The sequence below is a fragment of the Myiozetetes cayanensis genome, unplaced genomic scaffold (assembly GCF_022539395.1).
Source record: "Myiozetetes cayanensis isolate MyiCay16 unplaced genomic scaffold, myiCay2020 scf4, whole genome shotgun sequence".
NCBI classification, from domain to species: domain Eukaryota; kingdom Metazoa; phylum Chordata; class Aves; order Passeriformes; family Tyrannidae; genus Myiozetetes; species Myiozetetes cayanensis.
In genome coordinates, this window is record NW_026087631.1 from 904,810 (window position 1) to 914,002 (window position 9,193).

Genomic DNA, 9,193 nt, shown 5'->3' on the forward strand with positions numbered 1-9,193 from the left:
TAGAACTGGCCCCAATCCTGAGCCCTTGAGAACCCCACTTGCAACCAACTGCCAGGGGGATTTAACTCCATTCCCCACCAGTTATATATATATATATATATATATATATATAGCATGCTATAGTAATAGGAGCTATCAACTAGCAAGCTCGTGTGTGGGACACAGAGTTTACCAGCTGCAGTGCTTATTGCTTTATTTTACTGAGTTTGGGAACTCATTAATATAAACAATGGCTCTGTGCTCTGCCCTTACACTGATGGCCTTGTTATGCTGGGGATGATGGACCAATACACCTTCCCCTCCCTTCCTAAAACTGATGTGAATGATTTTATAATGAAGTCTTTCATAGTCTTTTCTCATCTTTATGTAAGTTGTTTAATACTGTTACTAATACTGTTGGCACACTATGGAGTTCATGGAATCTGGTGTTATTCGGGTGTAAGAGAAAACAATCTTTAGGTGAGAATATATTGAAATGTGCCCTGAGGCATCCAGTTCCTGGGTAGCAGGGTGTGTGGAAGCATTTGGGTGGGTTCCTAGGGCAGTTGACACCTCCCATTACCTGGAACTTCACACCTGAACAGGTATTCAACCCTGGCAAACTGACACGTCACCTGATAGAAGGGTGCCTTGCCTACCCTGATCAAAACCAGCAGTTTCGCACCCTGTACTGGGGCCTGACCTGTGCCTATCGAACCACAGTTCAGTACTCTCAGAGGACTGTAGTGGAGGCAGGGACCCAAACTGCAATGGAGGACGATGTGGCTGAGATAGGGACTCAAACCACAACTACAGTCATTGCCCCAGTAGTGAAAAGGAAAAAAACGGATAAGGCAAGCTACAGGCCCTATCGCGGGTGGGGTCTGTCCCCGCGATAGACCCTCGCGCACATCTTGTATAGGAAATGAGTCCCCAGATAGGTGACTCACAAAATGGCCCTTTATTAAAACAAGGTTTCAGTTTATATAGAGAGGTACATAGAAGGGTCTCGAACAAGGGTGGGATTCTTGCCAGGGGCACGAATCCTAAGGGTCAGAGATAAGGGAAAATGGAGGGATTGGCTGCAGGGATATGTCCAGCCATATAGGGAGATTTGGGAGTTAGGGAAGGAGGGGAAGGAATTGTGAGGGGCACAGATAGGGGAATTCTGCAGGGGTCTGTGGAAGCGGCGTCTTATCGCTGGATCTCAGGCTCTTCCTGCAGTCGCAGCTGTCAAAGCACCTCTAGATAGATTTCTTCCTCCGAGGTTTCTTCGTAGCCTTTCTGTATCTGTCTCCATTCTTTGTAGGCCTCTGCTAGTCCACTCCCGACAGGCCCATATCAACGATTACTAAGGGAGGAAGAAGAAGAAGAAGGAGAAGGAGAAGAAAGAGAAGAAGGGGCAGATCAAGAAGCTGGTGCTTCAACAAAGAAATTGAAAGGAGTGAGACAAATCAAACAGAAAACTGAAGTCAGCCAGTCCATGACCTCATCAGAACTTTGAGACTTGGGAAAAGATTACAGCCACTAACCAGGTGAGTGGATTCCTACCTGGCTACTTCAATGTTGGGCTAATGTGGCTGGTAGTCAGCAATTGGAAGGTCATGAAGCCCAACAACTGGGATCCCTTACTAGAGATGGGAAAATTGAAAGAGAAATTGGAAAAGAAGGAACAATTTGCAGTCTCTGGAGACAGCTCCTCTCAACCATGAGGGCAAGATATCAATTTAAGGGAGATCTTGTGAACTCCCCAGGAAAGGAGACCACTACAGACGAAGGTATCCAGTACTTGAGAGAATTAGCAGTACTGGAAATTGTTTATAGTAATCTAGGAAGTGATAATGTCCCTAAAGATCCAGAGGATGTCCCTTGCACACAGGCCATGTGGAGGAAGGTGTTTCAAAGCACCCCTGCATCATATTCCAGTAACCTGGTAGCATTATATTACCTGCAAATGGATACACCAACTATAGAGATGGCGTCCACAGAGGTATAGAGCTGTCCCAGTTTAAATGAGACAAGGGTCTTTTGCTGAGGATGGATTAGGAGGAAAAGACCCGAACTTCTCTTTCCAAGCAATTATAAATCCAAAATTAAGAGGCTTCGATTGAAGGAAAACAAATTATGGAGAAGGGAAAATAACAGCCCTTTATTAAAGGTATGTGTGAATTAACAGGAACACAAAAAAACCCAAGTAAAATAACTAAGTAATACTCCTATACCCACCAATAATCCCCTTCAAGAACAAAACCGATAAACCGGCAAAAGGAAAATAGTTCAATTTCTTGCACCCTTTGGTGCGGTTCCAACCACAGTCAGCAGGGGGCACTGTCGGGTCACTGGAGATGCAAAATTTGTAATGTCCTGTACCATTCACCAGGTGGCGCTGTTGGGTCACTGAAGGTGTAAAAACTTGTAGTGTCCTATTGCAGTCACCAGGTGGCGCTGTTGGATCACTGGGGGAGTAGAACTTGTGATGTCTAGTGCCCGTCACCAGACGGCGTTGTGAGATCCTTGGCTGCCGCCAGGTGGGGGGGGGGGGAGGGAAAGAAGGGGAAGGAAAACAACAGCAATAAAACAGAAAGTTCTCCCAATGGAAGAAAACTCACAGCTGATTAGAGTCCGTTGTAAGCAGGGCCTGCAGCCAGCCACAGCTGAGCCAAGAGCAGCAGCCAGAACTCCCCTCCGACAGGAAAGAGACAGTGTCTGCAGCGTGCAGCAGGCTCTCCTCCCGGAAGCGCGAGAGACTCCCCTCTCCCCCCAGCCTCCACCCCCTTCCAGTCACACACCAGCCAACTCCCCCCCTTCGTTGTCAAGGAAACAAATCTCGACCATTAGTGGACTGGGGCTTATTCTTTTGTTCAACTAATGGCCCATATACAGAGCGCACACACACACACACACACACACACACACACACACACGGCAGGGGGAAAGGAAAGAAAAATTCCTTGCTAAAAATCCAAACTATGACAAGAGCTTTAGTGGATACTGGTGCAGAGTGCACACTGATGCCATCAAGACACTGTTGGGGTCTTAGCAATTCTGCATGATTATTCTGACTTTTTTCTCCACGCAGACCCTCGGTAAAATTGTCTGACTGCTCTCATTTGTTTCTGCACGGTAACTACTTAGAACTGACGGAACTTTTAAGAGCAACGGTTTGTTAAGCCTTTTGTTAACAGTGGAAGCAACTGGAAGGGGCAGATGGACAGAAACTGAGACCTGAATACACCCCAGACTGCGGAGATAGCAACATCCAGAGAGCACAGAGACAACATCGGCGGAGGAGAGCCAGCACAGAGCAGGACGCCTAGGCAGAACGATGCCGGGAGCAGAGCGGGGGCGCGGCTCCTGTTGATGCGGCCGCGCCGGGCTGCGGAGCCGGGGTACTGCGAGCTCCGAGCCAGAGCGGGTATGCTGCTGCCTGCGCTGAGGAGAGTCCCGGAGGACCCAGACCTGCAGGGCTTAGCACATGTGGTGTTAAGACAAAGCTGCTGAAACTGCAGCTGATTCAAAAACCAAAAAAACCAAAAAAACCAAAAAAAAAAACCCAAAACCAAACCAAACCAAACCAAAAAAAAAAAAAGAAAAGAGAAATTAAAAAAAAAAAAAAAAAGGGAAAAAAGGGAGTTTTGAAGAGAACTTTCATGTGCATGGTGGTGTTTTTCACTGAGTTTGTCACAGTTGACAGAGAAGTGGAACTTACTAGGGAATAGTTAAAGGTTTAAGAGGTCTATAATTGATCATGGTTACTTGGTTAAAGTGATTGCAGATTATACCTTCTTTTCTTTTCCCCCTTTCTGGCATCAGGTTAAGATACATTTCAGGTGGGAATTTAAAATGCACACACATGATTCTTTGTCCTTTTTCAGTTCACCTGACGTTATTTCTGTTATACTGCATAGCTTTTGGTATTCTAAAGCAAGGCTAACTCACTCAGAAATCAAATTATTTTCAAAAGGCATTTTACACACTAAGCATATTTTCAAAACAAAAGAGGGGAGGAGAATATGCATGTACACAAACAGGTCCTGGATCAGAAATGGATCTCAATTAAGTTTGTTAGGCCTTTTTGTTCCTTGTATTGATTCCTCTTCAGGACAGGTGGAGTTGCTGAACATGACCACCAGAGATGGCAGACTGAGAAGCACTGAGAAGCCAACAATACTTAGGAATCTGAGATGTGTGGTTGAAATGAAAAATATAATAAAAATCCCAGCTATGTGTGAATGAAGGATGATTGAGGTGGCCACCTTCTGAATGACTGGAAAAAAGCTGTATGAGTGAAAAAGATATCTGTGTGTGTGAACTTAAATACTTAATGAATATTAAGATTTTAAGAGAATGTGTTATATAGATTTAATTATGGTAAGTTGATGCTGCTAGCCTTCGGAGATTAGAAGCAGATATTGAAGATATTGCAAGTTAATACTGGTTAAAATTGACTAAATGGTCTGTTGGTAAATATCAGGATGGCTTTTACCTATAATCAAGACAAGTTTGCTTGTGTTGTTTTAACCTCTCTGATCATAGTAGGCCAAGCCAGGAACAAAGGTGGATAGCGGAACAGAGGTGGAGTACACAACATGAATATGACCGAATCATGGCTCAAAATGACACCAAGATCCTTGATTGGTTCTGTGATGAAAACTTGTGTATCCCTAGGGGGTGGATGGTCCATCCCCAAAAACATGGATCGGGTTTGTTTTGTGTTTCATAAATTACGGATTAGCAAACGCAAGGAAAAACGGCAATGTAAACAACAAAACTAAGGCTATCTGGTATTACCACCTAATTCTATCCAGCATCATCTCTGTCGCAGCCATCCACAACATTGACCCAAGACAAAATATGTGGGTTACTTGGGCCAATGTGTCTGGGGTTACAGAATTTTGTCTATCCCTCCAAAAAGCCAGTGATCCTTTTCGAACTTGTCTAATTGGTTATCCATACATACATTGGCCAGACTTTAGCCATTTGGGAGTGAACTACACTGCTATTAATAACTCTTATTGGCAGTGGAGAGACGACAACTCACAGGGAGAATGTACAAAATCGTGAAATTGGCCTATTGTAAAAGAAGCACATTTTTTACAACAGTTGATATATCAACTCAACGAGTCGGCACCTTTACCCTTATAAGAATTGGATTTGTGGGGATCATTTCCTCCTGTCATAAGTGTGAGCGATGTTTCTAACCAAACAAATTGTACCAATATATACCCAAAGATTTTGCCGATCAATGGATCCGGAGTCGTCCATTTTGGAGACTCATGGAAACATCTCATGCGTGCCGACGGCGTAATGCAATATTATTTGGACTACCAAAATGTGACCGGGCAATCTAGTCATTGGAATACCTCCAAACATGCCGGGGAGTTAAATGTAGAAAACGTGTCTGCTAAAATACTACCTGAGGGTTATTTTCTAGTATGTGGTGATAGAGCTTGGCCTGGTATTCCTTTTCGTCCCATAGGAGGACCATGTTACATTGGAAAGTTAACCATGTTTGCACCCGCCATGCGTGACCTGGTAAGACAAACAAATCACATTCTGACCAAGAGAGATCTCAAAGACTTAACACCTGATTGTGATGACAATGTGAAACTTGGAACAACAGGTGAAGCTGTTGCTTTGTCACTTTTCCTCCCAGGGGGCATGGCGGCAGCAAACTGGAAGAAAATTAAAACTTTGGCGTGCTGGGCTGTAAAACAATTTAACTCTACTTCTGAAATCTTAACAGGTTTAGCTAGCAATGTAAATAGCTTGAGACATGCGGTTTTGCAAAATAGAGATTGACTTTTTGCTTTTAGCACATGGGCATGGGTGTCAGGATTTTGAGGGAATGTGTTGTATGAATTTATCTGATCATTCACAAAGTATACACAAACAGTTACAAGAACTTAAGGAACGCATGCATCATGTAAAAGAAGGATCTGCGGGATTGGATGCCTGGCTGGCATCATGGGGAATAGGAGGTTGGCTAAAAGATGTACTGAAACAAGGGTTGTCTATACTCATTTTTATTCTGGTTTTATTGCTTGTTGTTCCATGTATTTTTAGGTGTCTTCAAGATTGTATCATTCACAGCTTTGATTCTATGCTTAAGTGAAAGGGGGGAAATGTTGGGGCCTTAGCAATTCTGCATGATTATTCTGAGTTCTGAAAAGGTCAAGAGGTAACGGTAAGATAAACAAGAAACGGCTTGCTGCTGCAGGAATGCAGGAGTCAGCAGAAGCAGGATGGGAAAAACAGTGATAACAGAAACGGTATGCAAATGTGGTCTTCAAAACCACAAATCAGTGGGTTACCTAGGGCGCGTGGACAGCGCGTGCTGACCAATCGTGATGGCGTGCTGTGCTCGTGTTCGCGTGGACAGGACTCAGAATAATATAAATTGTACAGCCTAACAATAATAAAACTGGATTTGAACTTGCATCTTGTGGATGTGTGTGTGGTTCTTTCCCGCTCGCTTGCCTGCCTGCAGCAAGACACAGGAGTGCAGAACTCATCTGAATCTCTGGAGTGACAGGGGTATGCCAGGAGTTGTCTGTATTAGAGGTTGACGTGAGTTTAAAAAGGGACATGTGGGAAAAGTACCCCATTGTGACTGGTCCATAGGCCCCTTGTATACTTGTCATCAACTACCTCAGGAGGGCATACTTCAAGGATCCAAAGGGATATCAATGGGCTTCTGGTGTAGCCACTGTGAATACCGAGAAGAGCAAACAGTTATCTACCCTACCTGGCCTCTCAGAAGGTCCCTTTGTCATGGGATTATTGCAAGTTGAAGACCAGCAAGTGCCAATTGCTACCAGAGCTATGCACTGGTGGTAGTATCACAACAATAGAAACTCCATAATTTCCATCCATGAGCTAATTGACCGACTGGAGAGCCAAGGAGTGCTCAGCAGGACCCACTCACCCTTTAACAACCCCATATGCCCAGTGTGAAAGTCTTATAGAAAGAACTACCATGGAACTTCAATATGAGTTGGAGTCACAGGCAGCAGAGTGGTGCCACAGTTGATCTAATGTGTTTTTTTCAACCCCTCTGGCAACAGAGTGCAGGTCACAGTTTGCCTTCACTTGGAAAGGTGTCCAGTATACCTGGAATTGACTGCCCCAGGGGTGGGAATACAGCCCATCCATCTGCCATGGATTGATCCAGACTGCACTGGAACAGGGGGAAGCTCTGGAACACCTGCAATATATTGATGATAATAACATTGTGTGGGGTACAACACCAGAAGATGTTTTTGAGAAAGGGATGAAAATAATCCAAATTCTTCTGAAAACTGGTTTTGCCATAAAACAAAGTAAGGTAAAGGGACCTGCATGGGAGATCCAATTCTTGGGAATAAAATGGCAGTGACCCAGAAGAAGAACCATTGTGAGTGGGGCCTTGAGCAACAACAGACCTTTGAGCAGATCAAACAGGAAATAGCTCATGCAGTAGCTCTTGGGTCTGTTTGGACAGGACCAGCCACGCAAAATATCCTCTACACTGAAGCTGGGGAGCATGGTCTCACCTGGAGCCTCTGGCAAAGAACATCAGGAGAAAACCAAGGTTGACCATTAGAGTTTTGGAGCCAGGGTTATCAAGGATCAGAAGCCCACTACACTATGAGGAAGTTTGAGCTGTCTCAGAAGTCTTTGGGACAAAAGCATGTCTCCTCTTGGCACCGCTTTGCCCGTGCTGCACTGGATTTTCAAAGGGAATATCCCTTCAACAAATCACATAACCAGTGCTACATGGAGTAAGTGGGTAGCTTTGATTAAACAATGAGGCTTAATGTGAAAACCCAATTTCCTAGGAATCCTGGAAGAGATTATGAACTGGGCAGAAGGCAGAGATTTTGGAGCATTGCCTGAGAAGGTGACTAGTGCCCAAAAAGCACCACTATATAACAAGTTACCAGAAAATGAAAGTATGCTCTATTTACTGATGGATCCTGCTGTGTGGTAAAAACCATTTGAGGTGGAAAGCTGTTGGGTACCAGGCAGACATTGGGCCTGGGAAAGCAGGTGCAGTTCCTCATTAAGAGACCTCAGAGATAAGGATGGAATCCAGCAAATGGCCTCGGACACTCAGTGAAAGAGAGAGAAGAAGCTGCTAAACTTCTGCAGAAGGACATCATGCAGTGGACACCTGTAGCTCAAGTTAAAACTGAGAGAAAAGAACTTTTAACCCTTACCTTACTTATAGAAAAAATATGGACTTATATGTAGTAATACCAGAGTGCCATATGATAGTGTAAAAGAGTTTGAATAGAGTGAATAAGTTTTGAAAAAGTGTATAACTGTGTGCCAAGTAGTTCCATGCATGCTCCCTGCCCTGTAGCCTGTAAGATCCCTACACTAAGTGTGATAAATATGCCTAATGTAAACATTGCATTACAGAATTGGCTATTCCTCCATTTCTGGTGCTGCTATCCACTTCCCCTCACCCTGTTGTACGTGAGACAAAGAGGACCAAAGAATAAAACCCTCATTCTAGCTGCTGCAGTCAAACTCTCTTATTTCACCACCAAACCTGCAGACAGTCAGAGACCGAAAAGTCCTAGTTAGAGAGTTGTGTTAGGGAAGTGGACATATGCAAATGGTGCCGGAAGTAGGGGCACAGTTCTAATTCCTAATATTTAGGGATAGACCGTCGAAGCCCATTGGACTTGGTGGTGGAGGTACAGGTCCTCTACTTTGGCAACTGGGAAAGAAGGCACCTTCTGTCCCTCACCGCTGGATCGGGGAGGTGAGTAGTCGTGAACTATTAGAAAGTAATTTTTCAGTGGACAAGACATAACATCATGGGGTTAAATATGTCCTCTGAGCAAAAGAATGTATACGAATCTATGAGACACCTGCTCAAGAAGCATGGGTTGAAGGTGGAGGAAACGCCACTGCAAAATCTGCTCCTATGACCTCAGAAAAATCAAACCGGGTTGTCTGTAACAAATGTTTTTGACGCATCAGAATGGGATCACATAGGAGTTAAGCTCTGGGATTCTACTATGCAGGGGCATAAACGTGGCTAGTATTTTAAAACCATGACGTACTGTCTATGAGACTCTAAAAGATAAAATGGGCAGTAAGCCACCACTTTCGGAGTGAAGTTACAAACCCTGCTGACTCACCCCCAGAGGTGGAGAAAGGGGAGAAGGGAGGTTGCCCCCCTTCCTCTTCACAAGTGGAGGAATTTTTCCTTGCGCCA

General features: G+C 44.4%; 1 protein-coding gene across 1 annotated transcript in view; it reads right to left on the reverse strand.

Annotated features, from left to right (window-relative positions):
* The window catches only part of LOC126647314 (protein patched homolog 1-like), a 166,892-nt gene that overhangs the window by 142,746 nt on the left and 14,953 nt on the right, over positions 1-9,193 (reverse strand).